At 39.2% G+C, this 18,684-nt stretch overlaps 1 protein-coding gene across 3 annotated transcripts in view; it reads left to right on the top strand.

Annotated features, from left to right (window-relative positions):
* LHFPL2 (LHFPL tetraspan subfamily member 2) overlaps positions 1–18,684 on the top strand; it is a 152,612-nt gene that overhangs the window by 103,883 nt on the left and 30,045 nt on the right. Inside the window, exon 1 of one of the 3 annotated variants that reach the window (XM_080370898.1) lies at positions 1–18,684. This exon is cut by the window's right edge and continues 10,353 nt beyond it. The exons of the other annotated variants lie outside the window; for them this stretch is intronic. The gene's annotated coding sequence lies outside the window, so the exon portion shown is untranslated. 3 annotated transcript variants of the gene reach the window in all.

Consider the following 18,684-nt stretch of genomic DNA (forward strand, 5'->3'; position numbering starts at 1 on the left):
CTTCATTTGGGTAAAATTTGTGACTTAAGAAGACAAAGAGCTAGTCAGACTCAAATCTATCTCTACAGGCTTCAACAGTCTGATGTTTCTGTGGCATGGTCTGGAACAAAGTCTGAGTAAAACATTTATCATTTGATTTAAAGTTATGATAACAGAATAGATGTTTTTGCCATGGAAAGTTATTTAAATAGTGATGGAATGGAGTTTGATGTTTGCTGAAGCGTGATCAAGTGCATACTGTCATAAAAGATGTAATATTCTAATTAAATGACTGCACAAGTGTTTGTGATCTTTTATTCTGATCATCTTCTAATAAAGATCTAAATTGAGTTTTCCAGTTGCTAAAGCATTTTGCTGACTTCTGCATGATGGCTTACAGTTGCGCAGTAAGGGATGATGGCAGCTATGCTGAGTAACATACTGCCTTTACAATTTTAACAACATAAGAGGCATTGTCCCAGGTAATTATTGTCATCTTTCTCAAATGTTAACAGTAGTACTAGATAAACACTAGCGCTAGCTGTAGCTGGATAGAATTACCTGCTTGCTCCTTTTAAAAGGTGAATTGCATTGTGCCCCTTTGTTCCAAGAGGGAGCTCAGCTTTTGGTACAGAGTAATCCTCAGTAGGTCACCTGGCCTTTCTGAAGTACAAAAGGCTAAGGAGAGCTGTGGTTTTACAGCAGGAAAAAAGAAAAACTTGGGACTCTAAATCACAGAGACATTTTGGAAGTTGTGTGCAGCATATTGAATAGTACTGAATCAAGACCAAATTCCAGCCTTTCTTTGCTGAGTGGAAAGCCTTCCTGCAGTGGTATTCAGAGAAAAGCATTCAGTATTGCTTAATTTCTGCTTCTTTTCAGCCATAGTAGGAATATCCTTTGGAGTTTGCAGTGTTGTAGAGACTGTAAATTATGTAGGTTCTGTCAGTGCAGTGTTCTAGCACAGTGTTTTGTTTACCTGTAGCTGTCAACTTAAAATGTGGAGTTGTTTCATGCAGTTCTTTGTTGTACTGTTATAAGCTGATATGTACATGTTACAAAAAATAATTAGTACTCAGACATTAATTTTAGGTCTGAGGGACAGTATGTAATTCTTTCTCTAAAAAGAGGGTAGGTACTATTGTCACTTTAGTGAAAGTAACAACTTTTATTCTGTGGTGGTGCAGGTCTGGAGAGGGAACCCTGAATCTTTATCTGTAAGTTAAAAGAGGTTCTTACTGAAAGTGAGTGATGGGTTAGTTGTTTTTTCTCATCCCGGGATTAACAAGGAAACAGTTATTGGCAGTCTGTTGTCTCAGGTTTTAAGTCTTAATGCCATCCCACTTGTATTTTAAAAGACGACTTTTAGCTCAAAAAGGGAAGGAAAGTAGGTGCTGAATAGATGGGAGGCTGATGGTTCAGCTTCTGTAGCAACGGTTTGAATGTTGGTCAGTAGCAAGTACATGATGCTTCTTTGGAAAAGGATATTGGGCCAAGACTGTTTTCAAATGTGTTTTCATTGAGTCTTTTTCTAAATTGTGTGAAGTGTTCTCCAGAATACTTTGCAGTTGTTTCAACTTGCCATTTACCAGCAGACATTGCCTGGTATCAAGCTGATGAAGAATTTTTCATAAACTTCCTTAAAGCTTGAAGCTTTATAAAATCAGTATTTTTTTCATAGATGTGTGCTACAGACTTTGACAAGAATGGAATTACTGGGGCAAACGAGTCAAATTTCTTTGCTCTGAAACAACCAACAGGGAAGTAGCTGGTCCACAATTCAGCTAAAAACCCTGAGTTGTGCCCTAGTTCACTGGTGTTCAGTCAAGGTCTTGGAAGTCTTGTCTGTCTTTGAAGTGATTATTTTTAACTCCTGTGATGCTGGCACTTGGAGGAAAGCTTGAATGTTTTCTGTTTCCCATATAGACTATGGCATTTATGTGTAGTGCATGGGTGGTTTTTTGTTTTGTTTTGTCTTACATATTTTTGTGTTGGTTTTTGTTTTGTGGGGTTTTTTTAGGTTTTATTTTCAGTTTTGTGAAGCAGAATTCAATATTTTTTGCAGGAGGGGAAAGTAGCTGTCTGCAGACAAAAATATATTGTAGGTTAATGCTAAAAATCGGTAGAAATACTTGCAAAAAAACCTTCCTGCGATGTTAGTTAGAAAACTGGGTCAACTGTGTGCTTCATTACTGTGATTTGATTTATATAGCCTAATTTCAGCTAGATTTCCAGAGCTTTAGAAATGTTCATTCCATTAGGAAAAGCAGTAGTTCTTTGTTTAAAGAAGAAGAAAAATTTCTGGTGGGATGCAAGTAAGGCTGTAAATACTGCCTGCATGTAACCTGTTTTGTGTGTGTACATCTTCATAAAATTGTCACTGAAAAATGAGTGCCTGCATGCATACTCATTGTTGCGGGTTGCTGGCTGGAAGCAGTCTGAGTCCTTGAATAAAATACAGCAGCCACTGAAGCTGGGTTCCTCAGTACAATGTGGGGGTGGGGTGTGTGTTGGTTGGATGGTTTAAATTGTTTGTGTTAGTAAGAATAGGGTGCCTGCATTCATTCTTCAATAGAAACAGGAAGATACTTGATAAATTTGATAAAAGGACTTGGCAGCATTTCTTTTTATAATAAAACATTATTTGAAAGTTTGGATGTGTGAATTATGTATCTTAGTTTATCTTTCCTGTTCAAACAACTTCTTTGGAAAATAAAGTAGATGCATTTTGCTCAAGGGCAGTGTAGGACACAATGGCCAGAAAAATGTTGGTCAAGTCTGTGTTGGGGTGAATTTTCATTAAATTTTAGTGTGTTTCTGTATCTCATTTTGTGCTGTCAGACCTTAATGGATAGTGCCCCCACTGAAGTGATGGGTATTAATGTCAGGCCAGGCCATAGCTCCCTGGTTTGACATGCTGATAGCATACGAACAGAGTGCTTGGCACTGGGAGGAGGCAGTGCAGCCCAGTGGCTTGACCACTACTGGTGAGCATCAAGGGCTGTCTCTGGTATGTGAAAGCGGCAACATGGGGACTTCTGCGACACTTCTATTGGGTATGCTGTTCTTGTATGTGTTTGAGTTAGGGGAGCAAATCTGTGTTTTGTAGAATTCTTCTGTGGATATCAACGGTTGCAGGGAAGAAGTTGTGAGGATAGAGAAATTTGCAGATCATCTCACTTTTTCCTGGTTGTTTGTATTAATTTTGGAGGAGACCTCTGGAAACACTGGCTGCAAGAATGTTAAACTCAGCAGGCAGTTATTAGTAAACATAAAGAGGGGAACATCTGCAGCAACTACAGGATGGTTTTCTGTGCCTCTCGTTGAGACCTAGCTTCTACGACAACTTAACTTACAAGCTGTCTGATAAAGCCTTTGATGTTGAAGAGAAGAGAAGCAGATGTAAGAGATGATCCTTCTGAGTTGTTAGTGGGTATTAAAAAGCAACAGAGATACACATGGCTTAGCAGCTGTTTCCAGTTAGCCATGACTTCTTGTGTAACTTGGTGGTGATGCTTTAATCCAGGGAGGGAAGACTATGGGTTACTCTTCCACTAACACAATGTAAATATTTGTGCAGAAGAAAAATGATTATGCAGAGCATTATTCTGTGAGATTGTATAGAATCACAATGATTATATTTCTTTAAAAAATTTGAAAATTTGTTTTTGTAAAGTTAGGTGGTTATATGTCGCATGTACATGAGCTATCTGCATGATCTTTTCCAGGCCATTAGTATCTATATTTCATTACTGCATCCACTTGCATGCTTTTTTTTCCACTGTGCTTTCTGCCATCTTCAAATAAAGCATGTCACATTTTACCAATTTGTCTTGTTTTCCTTGCCAGTTTGTTAGCATTTTCCTTTGTTCTTCCAATGCCAGCCAAACTGGAGACATCTGCTTCTTTCATCCATAGCTAAATGTTACAGATCTCAGCAGTGAAGGGGAAGAACGACCAACAGGACAGGCTGAGTGACAGGGTAAACTTCTGCAGTTATTCCAGACTGAGAGCACTCATGTGATGAGTTTTGCAAAAGAGTGGGTCAGCCAGCAGCAGCAGCAAAGTTTTTGTTTGGAGGAAAAAGTACATGATTATGAAGAACTGGCACCTTTGCTTAGAGACTGCAAAACTTCACTGTTTTTCTAAAAGTTAATGCAGGATCTTTTTGGAAGAGGACATCTTGCAGTGGAAGCTTGTTTCTTCCTAAGGATATGTGACAGAAATGTGTTGAGAGGCAGATAGGCTGAGTATCTGAGACAAAGTGGTAAGAACATCCACTAACTACTTTTTTGCTACCATTGTGGTTCAGTGGCCCATGTTATGATTATACTGGTAGACCATGGTCAAATACACCCCTACAGAAGTGTATGATGACTTGTATAGTCTGTTTTTTTAGTACCTGTGAACTGGTCCTGCATTCTTCTGCTTTCTTTATCTGTTAAGAAGTTCTCATACTAGCTGTTGAAGGAGGCGATGTAAAAGTTTTGATGAACATGTCAAAGTTCTTCCTGTTCTCAGAACTCAGTTCTTGGCTTTAAATGCAATTTTCATCAACTTATGAAACAACATAAGGAAAATTTAAATTAACCTCGCATCCTTCCTACTTAAAAGAGAAATATGACTTCAGGCACCAGCTTTTTGTGTAAGCAATTATCTTTAACTTGCCAAAAGATTGTCTAAAAAGATACAAAGAGATTTCCCTTGCTCTTACAGTAATGCCAGCAACATTCATAAATGAGGACTGTAGATTGCACTTTGTGGGGGAGAGGTGAGTGACAGGGGCGGGGGAGGTAAATAGAAGTATCCTTCTATTTCTGTTTCCCAAATATTAAAGATCTATAGAAAGAAGCTATTTAGACAGAAATTGAAAACTATAATTAAAATGCCAATGAAATGGAACGGGAAAATCAATTCAACCCACATCTAAGGATATCCCTCCTTTTTTTTTTTTTTTTTTTTTCCCTTGAAGGACAGCTAACCAACCAAGTGGATTGATGTTGTGCAGCAAAAGCCATTAAAAGATTATTTTCAGTTCACGTTAAACGTAATGTGTCTTAATAGCTGGATACAACTTACTACACTAGAGAAGAAATTTTATTCAAACTACTGTACATATTTTTCATATATCACTTTATTTGTGTGGGATTAGGGAGAATATATACTCTGTATGGTCTAATGAAAAAGTGTGCAAGCAGTGCAGTAACTCTTGACTGAAAAGGGTACATTTTGAATATGATTTTCAGATCTGTTTCAAACATATTTGTCAGCACTAGCTGATGGCTGCAGCCAAAGAGCAATGGCTGTTTTCAGTTTTGTGAATGGTGTTTTCCAGAATGAGGACGTTGGAAACATTGAAATTCAACTTGCAAGAATTCTTCAGCAAAAGGAGTTCTCTAACAAGAGTTTTTTGTGTGTTTGGTGGTTTTGGTTTGGTTTGTTTGTGGGTTTTTTGGTTTTTTTTATGTAGCTCACTAGAATCTTTAGTCTTGCAAAACAGAGGTTCATTGCTATACACACAAACCCCAGGAATATTTATATGCTTATTAAGTAAGGAGAATTTAAAAAGCAGCATATTCTTATAGGCTGTTATGTGAATCATGTTGATTGCAAAAAAGAAAGCAAGGAAAGCTGTTGTACTTCTTCTCCTTTTACTGCCAGAGGCCTCTGTTAAGGAGATTAAGGTGAATGGCTGTGAAAATATCCCAAATATACATTCAGGTAGGATCTTACTGTCTTTGGACCTTCTAACCTGGGACTTTTGGCATCAGATGGCAGCTTAATCCACCTCAGAGCACTTCCCATGTTGTCATACACTATGCACAGTGATCACTTCTTGCCAGTTAGCTCTGCCTTTCACAAGCTTCTTTATTGCTTTCAAAGTTTTTTTGAAAATTATTCTTCAGCCTGTATTACACTGTGAAGGGCCCTGAAGGGCTGACTTCTGTCTTTTGCCTGGGTGACTGAAACAGGATTTGTTTTAGAGGACTTCTTAACGCATGGCTTAAGTAAGAGAATATTCCATCAATAATTGTGGGTTTTTTCCATTTCAGCAATCTTTTTTCAATCTCCTTGGCTAAATCAGTGCTAAAAGCTTTTACAAAATCTGCCTGGCAGTGTAATTTATGATTAGACCTGGGGGGTGAAGGCTAACTCAGCAATGTATTTCACACAAACCAGCACTTAGAGTTGTGAGTTGGAAAGGCAACTTCTCTGGCACAGAGGCAGTTTATGACATTTTAAAAGCCTAGAAAAACCAAGACAATACAAAAAAAAAAAAAATAGCAAAGGCTGGAATATGTCATGCTCTGACTTGTAATTTTAATTGTTTGGGGCTTTTGTTGTTCAAAAGTTGCAGCCTTTCTTTTAGCTACATTTTTGGTTAATTTGACAATCTTTTATGATGCCTCTAAACCCAGTTTCCTGAAAAGAAATGCTTGCTTTTGGACTGTCTGAACTCTTCTAGAAACAGGAGCAACTTTTTCATCTCGGTGGCATGGTGCAATAAGGGGGTCAAACCCAAGTTTGCCTCAGGTTTTTCTCTTAGAGCTTGGAAATCTACAAAATGGCTGCTCCCTATAAAGTATTCTGGGAAGTAGGTTGAACAGGTTAAATCTAGTCTCTGCTGGAATTGCGAGTAAACTCTTACACATCTTTCAAGTCTATATTCAATATTGTTAGATTAGAGTTGAAACCTGTTTTGCCAGTAACGAGTACATTCAGGTCCTCCGTGAAGAACAGGAATACAGCTGGTTGTCTGATGGTCCTGGGCAGTCTCAGGGAAAAAATAGACTATAAGGAATGTTCTGCTGAATCTCCATGCCCTTCCCTGTCAAACCTTCAGTTTCTTTGTTGGAACACATTGTTGGGCAGGTAATTTCATAGGTTTTCAATTTTTGAATCAATCTTCTGGGCATCTGGCTTAGAAAACAGTAGGGCTTCCAAACTATCCAGGAAATATTTCCATGTTAGCAAAATCTTGTCATGACAAAATGCATGTGCGAATGAGTAATTAGTGCTGAAAATAAACGGCAGTTGAGTTGAATAGGTCATTACATGAATTAGAAACATGTGACAAACACATCTGAACTGTGTATTTTAGCCAAATAGGCAGTGGAATCTCTACTTCAGACTCTTGGACTGAAATAATTTTGCTTGTCCCTTTGCTTCACCATCTAACACTTTCACTAGACTTCATTTATTTCTCAGCTTACATTAAACCCATGGGGTTTTACATTGAAAATAATTGGGAAACTGATTTCAGATATGTCCAAACCTCACAACAGATTAATTGGTAATAGCTTTGTTTCAAATAGATTTTTACTCTCTGTTTCACTGCTGACTCTGTAAATAAACTTGTACAGTTTGCAATTTAATCAAGTTTAATCTTTCCTCCAGCACCCGCAGACACTGCCAGTGATGCAAACGTTTGGGAATTCTAATTGTATATACAGTGTTACCTAGATCCTTTCATCTCCCTCAGAGAAATTCTTTCCTATCTGCTATCTGAAACCCGAATTACTTAAGTTAGTATCAGCTCTTCCTGAAGGGAAAAAGGTGATTTATTCTTTTAAAATATAAATTCGCTAACACTTTTATTATTTGCTGGAAACTGAATCTTGTTGCTTTCTTCCCAGTGTGCACTTACCCTTTACAGGTACTTTGTTTTTCCGTATGACGTGCACTTGCAACATTTATTAGATTTTTTTAATTATATATTTATTGCAGTTGGAACTTTTAGATGTAAGTGTTCACATAATTCTTTAAAACTCTGAGAGGGCACATTTTGCATTTAGGATTAGTATACTGAAGCCACATGACACAGAGTAAAGGTACTTTCAATTATGTATGTAACAATAAAAGCACTTCAGCACTTGACAGTCTAGAAAGAGGTGGAGGTTCTCAACAAGTATGTTTTACCTTCCAAGAGCCCAGAGAAGCCTCCTGTCATTAATCCCATGTCAGGATTTATGATGTTCTGATTTCAAAAGTGCTCTGCACCTGGGAAGCATCCTGCAGTAAAACTCTAGTGGCTTGATAAGAACAACAGGCTGAAACAAAGTAGATTGCTGGAACTGGATGACTAAACCAACTGGAAGCTCATTTGAGAGCTTGCTTACAGCCTGTGCATAGGGTTTTTTTAACATGCATGTGTAGCTGAAGTTTATAACTGTTGACCTCCCTTGAGGAAATGAGCTCTGAGACGGGACTTGGAGGATAGTCATGGTGGATGAGGTCAGGAAGAGAGTTCGGGCCAGAAAGGCCCTGAAAGCAGCGTAAGAAGAACATGATGCAAGAATCTTTCATTCTTGCTGCAGACCGCTCAGTGTGTGTGTGTGGCGGTTTGTTGCTTTTCCTTTCTCCCGTAGTGTACAAGTCTGATCTGTCAGCTGGTGTGATGAATGGTGCTAGTCTGTAGCTGGAGAGTGGTGTGGCAATCCCTTCCTGGCTTCAGGACACTTCATGCTGTAGGTCTGTGATTGAGACCCAGCTCTGTCCAGGAGGATCGTGGAGGGGGGAGAGGCCACAGTCGGGTCTATATGTTGGTGAAATAAGGACTGAACTTACGGGAACCATTTGGGAAGCTAAGTTGTGCATGCCTTACTGTATGCTCCAGGATGGTCAGTGACTTCACATTTACACTTAGCATCCTTGCAGCAAGCCCATGGCATGGGGGAATCTGCCCTCCCCAGGTCTCTCTGAAACTTTGGGGGGGTGGGCGTGGGTCTCACCCAGCACTAGGGATCTCCAACAGCTGTTTTGGGGCTGGTGAGACCAGGAGGCTTCTGGTATGTGGCCAGCACCAGGGTCACTGGCTCTGGTCACAGCAGTCCTCCTGCTCAGTGTCAGAGCAAAATGAAGGCTGGGCTGTTTCATCCAAAGACAGAGGTGCTCCTTCTTTGGCCACCTTGCTGCAGTTCTTTTCAAATGCAAGTAGTACAACTGGGAGCTGGATCACTGACCCCTTTTTTGAGACAGGTTTTAATGTAATTTTTGCAACAGTTGTCAGGGTTTGGTGTTGTAGTGGGTTTGGCAGGCTTTTGTTTAGGAAAGAGTGGGTAGAAAACTCTTCAAAACTGTCTGCAGTGTAGGGTCTGAATACAAGTTCAATTGTAACATGAGTAAAGGAGGAAGAACTTTATAATGAAAAGAGAAAGATTATTTTTCTAGTTTTAATCTTGAGGTGGGCAGGGTGTCCACTGTGTACAATTGGACCCCTGTGACTGAACTACAGGAACAGAAGAGAGACTAAATAAAGCACCATTGTTTTTAAGTATCATAGATATGAGGTAAACAATAAAGCTGAGTTTGTGGGGAATATACTGCACTCTGGCCTGTGAGTCACTGAAACGTCGCTGGAGTGAAATGATTTCAGCATGTGACTCCAGAGTTGTGACTGTGAATGAAGAAGTATCAATAGTTTTGTCATGTTTTCTGGAAGAAGCTTCTGTTTCTGGGGGCCCTAATTGGTGGGGAGCTTTAAGCAATTGTGAAACATTGCTTGTCTATAAACAGAGATAACGGATTTGCTTTAGGTAGGCCAACAGTGTTCTTGCTTCTAAAGCTTTGCTATGTCACGCTGTGATTTTTGTAATAAATAATCCTTCAACTTGTGATGCTGAGGTCCATTATCTGAGAAGGGGGAGGTCTTGCTCTGCTCCTCACCTACTCTCTGTTGTGTGGTCCTGCCCCCTTCGTACTGCCAGGTAGAGTGCTTCTCATCTTCCCTGGGAGCCAGTTCAACTTGCTTGCTGAAAGGAAGCCTATGTGGTTGTTTCCTGAATTTTCTTTCCTCCACTTTTCTCTTCTGGGTTAACTTTTGCTAGGTTGGTGGATTCAGTCACCCCATGGAGGGATCCAGTGGCCACCAGAGTGGTCAAGGGAAATGGAAGGAAAATGTATCTGAGGGTGGGAAGAAAAAGGTCAGGTTTAGCCTCTCAAGGAGTCCCTGCCTGGGTAGCTCAGCTATAGCATCTAAGTTCACTCTTCACAATAGTGCTTGTGGACATTTTAAAGTAGCATTTCAGATGCAGAGAAGGAGAGTGTTAAGAATGCTGTCATGCAGAGTTTTAAAAGGTAGGAAATGTCAGATTTGATGTTGCTTGTGTGAAATAAATTCTGTACACTTCCAGGTGCTTTTTGCATCTTACTGTTAACACCCAGTTGCTCTCCCTGAGTAAGCTTGTTGGGGTGCGCCCCTGGACAGACCCTATCTGGTTTTTCATCAGTGAATCCTGTCTCCCTGATCCAGACTCTCCATCTTCTTGTAGCTCACTTCATTCCTTCAGCCCATCCTGTCTTCAGCCATGGTGTGGTGGCGGTTGTTGTTGTTTGTGTGTGTTTGGTGGGTTGGTTTTTCGGGTTTAGTTTTTAAAGCTCTTTCACTGTTTCCTTCCAAAGCGGTGCCCAGCCTGGCCCTCTGCATAGCCTGGTCGCTGGCAGGAGAGAGAAAATCACGCCCTGTCTTCAGCTCTGATTCCAGCTGTGCTCTGTCATGGTACACAGCTGATTGAAAGCACATGTTGTCCCCTGAGGATGATGACTCTGCTCTGCTGTTCTGATCAGGGCTTCAGCTTGAGGGAAAGGTGTGCAAAGTAAGGGTGCAGTTTGTGAAGGTTTGAGTCACTAGCCAAACTTAGGAAAGGCTTCCAACTGCCAAATCAGGGTAGACGTGCACCTTTCAGTGTCACATCTGAAGATGTCACATCTGAACTCTTTGACTGAAAGTTGTGCAAAAAAAGTCAGCCTCAGGCAGGCATCTGGTGTGGAAAGTTGCAGCCCAAACTGCTATTTCAGTAAAGTTGTAAGCAATGAAAATGTGTTTTAAAAGTGAAGGTGTTGAACAGTCTCTCTAATAAGGCAGAACTTAACATTTTTGGTGGACAAAAGGAACCTGTGCTGGAGGTCTGTTTTAGGCTGAACTGCAACAACTTTAATTCCAGGGGAAGCTCTTATCCATCTCGAAATTCTCCCACAACTGTCAGCTGAATTTTTTTCTAATGCTTACATGGTTACTTTCTGCAGCCTTAGCTGTTCAAGCATAACTAAAACTTCAGGAAGAATATCCTTGGGTTGTGATGGCGTATGAAAATTTTCTTGTGGGTTCCTGCAAGATGCTGCTAATACCACCAGAAAGCCAAGCAGCAGATTGTGTTATGGGATTTAGTTTTATAATTTGTTCTGGACCGTTTTGAGTGCGTGTATCACCTGGGCTGGAAGTTACTGCAAAAACCCTTGGGTGTCTTGTGTCTGCATCCTGGAGGAGGTGCTCTAGAAATGTAATGACTGCCCTATACATCCTGTTTTGATTTGGTTGATTTATTGTCCTAGAGTTTATAGACCAGCCATGTGAAAGGCATGAATCTAAAGTTTGACTGATTGCACCACAAAAGAAAACTCTTTTCACATCACCCTGAAATTCTTACTGCACTTCTTCCCAGCCATGCGAGCTTAACCCAGCCACAGCTGTTTCATAGCTTTTGCTGAAACCTGAAACTGGGAGAAAGGTAGAGAAGGTCTGTATACAGATTTTTGAATGTTAAATCCACACAGGATTTTTTTCTGTTTTCTGGTGACTCCATTCAGCAGTGCAGTTGTTTTTTACAAGTACCCTAATTAACTTCTGTCTCATATTTAAGGACAGAATTATTTTGTGGATAAAACATCCATCTATTAAGGGTTTATATACTGCTGTAAACCCTTTTTCTAGGATCCTGGTTGTATTACTTACCTCAGTTAATACCATATTATAGATCTACTCTTTCATATGAATTAAGGCTCCTTGCGTCTTCCCTCATGCGTCACATTTTTAAGATCTCTGGCCATTCCATGCTGTTCTCTGGACTCTCTTGTCTCATCTACATCTTTTGCTAAAGCAAAAAGCTGGATGCATTGAAAGTGCCTGGAATAATTGCCTTCTGTGTCCTGGTAAGAGTACAGACACATCCCTGAATTCTAATTCAGCTTCTATTTTTTTAGTTTTGCTTTTGTCGTCTTGTTATTCTTCTGACTCCTACTCAGTTGCAACCCGTTTTACAGTTGGATCCTTTTCTATAGTACTGCTAGCTGTTCTTCACTCTGTATTTATAGACTTGATTTCTCTTTCTCGTTACTTACTGTCATTGAATACTGTCTTCTTTTGATTTCAAGCTATTCTATGTTGTACTTTCAAGAAGTAACTAGTAGTGTTCTGTGTTACTGCTATTATGTTCTGCTGTTATGTCCAGATTCCTGGATGCTTCAGTTGTTTATTAAAAATAAAAACAAAACTTCATCATCTCCTGATGGAGAAGGGGAGAATGGGACAGTTTTAAAGTAACTTGGTCTGGTCCTTTCCTTCCCTCCTGCCCCACTTTTTATTTTTTCTTACAAGAAACATTCCAGATCTGTTTGTCTGCAATTTTCTGGACATCTGAGCAAATATGTACGTTCTTAAGATAGAGCAAAAGATTATCTCCTTCTTATGTACCATTTCTGGCTGAGAAAGCAGCAGAGCTGTTCTAAAATGCATCAATATCCTGTTACTGTATTTGTCCTTTTCCTCATTTAATCTCATCAGTGTCAGTTGATTTGTAGTCCTTGATACATACCAAGGCTTCAAATTGATCAAGTTTATGATAAATAAGTGCTATAAGTAGGTCCAGTTACTGACTTCTATTCCAATTAGATGCCTGTTGAATTCCTGTACTGAAGATCGTGTCTGCCATAGAGAGAGGTTGTAAGGGTTACCTTTGATTTAGTCACTTTAAGCTTACTGCATTTTTTTCATTATCTCTTCAGATGTCTGCTTTTTTGAAATGCAGTCTTGGAAAGCCCCTAAATTGTACCTTGTTAACTGCTTGGTGGACTTAGTGTAAACCACTGTCTCAGCTCACAGTATTGCAACACAGCACAAGAATTTTTTGGCGTAGGTAGTCTTCCAGTGTTACAGCACATATATGGGCAATATGAATATAATGTAAGCATCAGTTTTAATTGTGAAGAGGGAAAAACAAGCACGCCTGTTTTTTGGAGGGGACTGGTGTTCAGCTTTCACAGGTTCAAAACATTAAGTTCAGGATGTGACAGACATGCAGGGATACATTCACCCTCTACTAAGTTTCTCCATTACCTGTTTTGAGGAGCTGTTTCCCAGTGATTTCATGATACATGTTTATTCTCCTGAACTTTTGAAAGGTCACTTATCATTTCAAGGGTTTCTTAGGTGATTAGTAATCAAGAGTCTCACTTCCTGAATACTAGCTGATCTAAGTGAAACATAGTAACTGAGTCAGTTTGTTGTTTTGTTTCTAAGATTACAATTGTAGATGCATGTTAATGCTCAAAAGAAGCTTGTATTCCTGCAATCAAATAGCAAGGCAAGCCTCATGGAAACGATGAGTTCATAAACTGTTGGCAATGAAGTAAGAATTTTTTAATGATACTGAGCATTTCTAAGTTTATCCTATGAAATCTTTCTGCTCAGGAAAAAAAAATCTCTGCATTTACCATTTCAAAAGTTTTTCTGTAGTTGAGAAGTCTGATATATCTACAGTCTTAATGTTGTGTATTAGTTTCTTCTGGGAACCAAATTCAAACAATGTCACTAACCAAAGGGATTTGTGTCTTAGTATTCTGGTGGGTACATGAAAGCATTTTACCAACTGAAAGATCAGTGTCATAGTCTGTATTTGTTTGTGCTTTAAGCCACAATTTTATTTTAACTAGGAGCTAAATAATGTTGTGCATGACAAGTTACTGCAGAATGTATCTAGCAAATCTTTTCAAAATAAAACAAAACACACACCACTATCGTGCCTCCCCAGTGGGCATTGCCTGGATTTTGTTGTTGGAATCAAATGGGTTTCAGTTTCTTGCTTTCATGGCTGGGGGGGGAAAAGTTGGGTGGGTTGTGTTCTTTATTTTCTCTCTGTCTGGTTTTTACAGCGGGTCTGTCTGATAGCATGCATAACATGTTAATCAGTATTGGACTAACAATGTCCCTGAGATACTGTGGTAGAGTATAACTTTGAATTAATTTAGGTATATGTGTAGTATTGTCACACTAAAAAATCTGCTGTATGCTGATGCTTAATTTTATTGAGATAAATATATTTTTAAAAGATAGCTCATTTATACGCTGTCTTACTTAATCAACTGTGTTTATAGTACATTTTTAAAATCAGCGTAGGTGCTTTTAAGAAAGGTGCAGTAATGGAAGTGCTGCAGTGTCCTCTTTTTTTCACTATTGATGCAGATGTGGCTTATGTCTACCAAGGCAGGGAGGGAAAAAAGGTTAAAAATTTTTTTTCCTGTGTTAATTGTTTCCGTGCTTCATTTGTCTTACAAAGGCTTTGCTTGTTCTTCAGTGATTAACTACCATGTAAGTACAGTACCAACAAACCTAAACAAATGCTTTTTTTCATCTGCTGTCTCAGAAAGCAGAAGAGAAAATGGACAAGTCATCCTTGTTTTTCTCAGTAGGGTGCTGCTAAACATTTATTTTTGAACTGCTTCAAAACCAAGCTTAGAGTAATTCCTCCCTTCTAAGCAATTCATATTTGCCCATCATGGTCATAAGCATATGACTTTGCAGTGTGATGTAAAACTTACATGAATCCTGACAGCTATGTTGAACTCTTGAATATTTTGCTCCCTCAGTTAAAAGAGTTTCAGTGGTAGTGTACCCTTAAGAAACTGGGTCGTTTGGGGTCTGATAAAGGGATGTGTCTGGTTTTAGCCCAACCCAAGTTGTCTTCACCAGCATTCTTCTGTGCATGTCCTCTTGGTGTTTTCAGGAGATAAAACATAGTTTCAGTTGCATGGAGGGATAACTGCCTTCTTGTCCCAAGACCCTTCTTGATCTTTTCCTCCCGATTAAGCATTGGGGTTTTGCCTGTCATTCTAAATGAACACACTGTGGAACAGTTAGACTTATTTACATAATCTCATGCTCTTCCTGGATTTAAAGGAATTGCTTACAAGAGTTCATAGGTGTCCTGTTTCTTGGTCTTACTTGAGCCTGGGTTGATTACACCCCTTCACTGCATTCTTCAACGTAGAAAGGTTACTGCTGTGTTTCATAAATTCCAGTCTTCTGTATTAGACTTCTCTTTACAAATCCCCCCAGAGTTTTCAAAAGTTATGCCATCACTGACCATTATTTTGCATATGTTCCAATTATCTGCCATTGTTCTACAGCTTCTTGTAAAATTTGGTTATCAGCTTTCTTAAGTCATCGTTTAACATTTGTATTGTAAGACTTCTGGTTATGCCAGTTTTTGTACAGGTGAGTGGTATAAAGCATCTGCAGCTCGGAGGCACGTGAAGCGAGGACACCTTGGTCAAACGTGCCCCGGGTCACGTAGACCTTATTTTTCTCCCATTTTGTCAAGAAGCTGTGGTGCTGCTAAGCTGCACTGCTGGGTTTCCTTAGAAAATGTCGCAGGCTTTCAGAGTTGGCCATCAGCAACCAGGCTTTTGGAGCATGAATGAGTACATCAGTCTCCACACAGGTGCAACTGAATGTCCATAATTTCTGTTGTTCCCTTTCATATTTTACCACGCTCTCATTGTCTTTGAGTACAGTAGTAGTGCATTGACCTTCTCTTACGTGTACAGTTTTCCTGCACAGGTTATTGTAACGGCATATGTTTGCATTCCCATAGTGTGCTTTGTTCCACCACACTCTTCCTCTCACCAGCTGATTCCTATTTCTTTATTTTTCTTAACCATATTTGCATAAAGACATGGATGTTTTACTGTTACTTTCCTTCCTCACTAACTCGCAGCTGCTCCAGATTTATTTTTAGTATTTCACCTTATCTCTTCCTTGCATTTGCTTGTGGTTTAAGTACTTTCTGCTTATTGTTTCTTTTTATAGCTTCCTGTAAAAAAAAAAAAAAAAAAGCAATCCTTAAACATAAATATGAGTTTTCAAACAAGGGAGAGGATTGTTTTACTAGGTGTAACTGTGACCAGCATGTTAGTTTTACATTTCAGGTTAGTTTTACATTTCAGACACACACCTAATCTAAGCTAACCTGTCATGTTTGTTTGGGTTTTTTTTCTACAAACCCACCAACTTGCCAAGTACCCTTTTATACAATCTTATTGTAACAGCTCATAAAGAAACCAAAATCTAGTACATACAAGTTTTTCCACATTGGAGGAAAGGAGCTATATGCATTCTTGTTCTTCTTGCAGCATATTTCATTGCCGGTTTAAATACTTTTAAGACCTCATGTGTACAAGACACTGTCTGTGGAATAACAAAGAGAATCACAGCTACTCCTGTGCTGTAAGCAGTATTTCTCTCCAGCATATGGCAGTTGAGTGCAATGTTGCTGTGAAGCTACGATGCTGCATAATTCCTGCAGTTTCTTATTTCAGCCTGCAGTTGGAAGACAAGATACTGGGTATGTCCTAGGTAAACAGACTCTTCTCAAACTTTAAAAAATGCTTTAGAATGTTGCTGAACATTTTATGTTAACCCCTTAAGTACTGATGTTCTTAATAACTATGTATTTTGAAAAAGCATTCGGGAGTTCAGTACAGCTGCTAGGACTCATAGAAGTCTTACATCACACTGCAGAGTCATGCCCTTATGATCATGATGAACAAATACAGAAATTGCTTAGAAGGCAGGAATTACCCTAAGCTTGGTTTTGAAACCATTCAAAAATAACTGTTTAGCAGCACCCTACTGAGAAAAACAGGGATCACTTGCTCAATATCTTCTGCCTTTTATATTCCCTTCCCTGAATAGGATAGCAGATTTTGGTTGTAGTGGAAAAGGAACAAAGTAATTCTTTCCTTTCTTGGGAATAACATGTGCAGTAAACAAACTTGTGTGTTCTTGTAGTCAGTGGCACAGTCTTTAAACACAAACACAATTGCCATTCATCTCCTGCAGCAATCTGTATTAGGTCTCTTCCAGTCCAGGGATAATAAACCTGTCTATTTTGGTAAAGTTTAAGTTGTGTTTTCTAGTGCTCTATCCAGAGCTACTCAGACAACATCTTAAAATATTGCTACCAAAAGACTCAATACCAGTGCAGGCATCACCAGCAGTGCAGATGCCACCAGTAACAAAGCCAGTGGCAACAGTTTCGCTGTGAAAGCCTGGTACATGGCAAGTATTTCCAAATAAAAAGGTGAGCAATCGAGGTGGATCTTGGCCCTACAAGGACAGAACCAGTAAGGGCACAGGGCACCAATTGCAGCTGGGAGAGCACAGCTGCCAAGAGGCTGCTGCAGCACTGCCGACAGCTCTGACCTAGCTGTGCATGTGTACCAACCAGCCTCTGGGTGCATCCCCAGGAGCATCTGCTTTAAGTCTCTCATCTCTGTCTTCCAACAAACCCCTCTTTCTAGGAGAGCGACAGAAGAATCTAGATTTTGCAACAGCAGTTACATCATCTCAGGTCACTTGGTATTTTCACAGTTTCAATTCAGATGAAATCATTATCCAAATGAGTCTGTCCAGTTAAATCTTTTGGCATCTTTTGGCTGTGCTACAAATGGACCAGGGTCCAGCAAAAAGCTTTGAGAGCTTCTATTATTTTACTCTTGTGCAATCTTGACAACTCAGAGAATACACAGATGAAAATGATTCCAGGAGCAAGGGCTGAAATGGTTGGTTCAACCTGTTTGTGTTTTGTTTTTTAACTTTGAAAGCTCTGTTTTACCCTAGTGCAGAAAGTGTAATGTACACCAACCGGTGTATTTTTGGAATTTATCCTATATAAAACACCAAACTGATCTGTCAACTCTTACTGTAGACAATGAATTAAAGTTTAAAAGAAAAACAACACCCTGAAAGAAATAACTCCTTACTTTTTTGAAGATGGCATTCACTGAACACAGATTAATTAATGTTATGTCCAATTTCATGTAGAATTGTATTCCTTGTCATACAGACACGCAAGGAGAGCCTGATGTGCCATTTTGTCACAGTAGGTGCCAAGCTGATGATATCTGCGTGTGTTGCAGACACTACTCATCCAACAGTGCGTGGAGGCTGGCAGGGGTCTGGATGTGCATTGAAGCTGCTTTGTTTCCATTTTGATTTATTCAGTGGATTGTTGAATTTGTAACATTTTTTTTCTTAATGCTTTAAGATGATAGTTTTTGAAGTTCAGCTTTTTATGTAGGTATTTTTACTGGTTAACTAAATAAAATAAGATCTCTGGTGTCCCCTAATCTTTTTCCTGCTATAATGAAAAATAGATAAATCTCCTGATTCAGTCTTTAGGCAGGAAGAATGGAAAGTTGTTTTGCAAGGAGACAATGTTTCCAAGTTTTTGTAATATATATATATATATATATATATATATACACGCACACAAGATAAAACTTGTAACTGTGTCAAATAGCAAGATTTTAGGCATTATCAGAAATCTGAAGCTTAGTAATGAGCAGCAATCATTGGAAGGCATTTCAGTACATTAAGCAGTGCTTCATTAAAAACAAAACAAAACCCTGCTGGCAAAGGAAACCAGCTGCAGATATTATAGCATTGGCCTTTTGCTCTCAACATGCATGTGTTTAAGTAGTCTATTTTTATTTTTTCTTTCTTTTCTCTCCCTTGATGCTTTGGGCTAATCTTATAACTTTTTTACTCAACAGCAAGAGAACATAGAGCTAAGCATCTTGAAAAAGACAAAAACTGAGAAAATATTGTTTTGGTCATTACATTCCATTTTAGGCTCAAATGGTTTTGAT

Source organism: Falco punctatus (assembly GCF_963210335.1).
Source record: "Falco punctatus genome assembly, chromosome: Z".
Classification (NCBI taxonomy): domain Eukaryota; kingdom Metazoa; phylum Chordata; class Aves; order Falconiformes; family Falconidae; genus Falco; species Falco punctatus.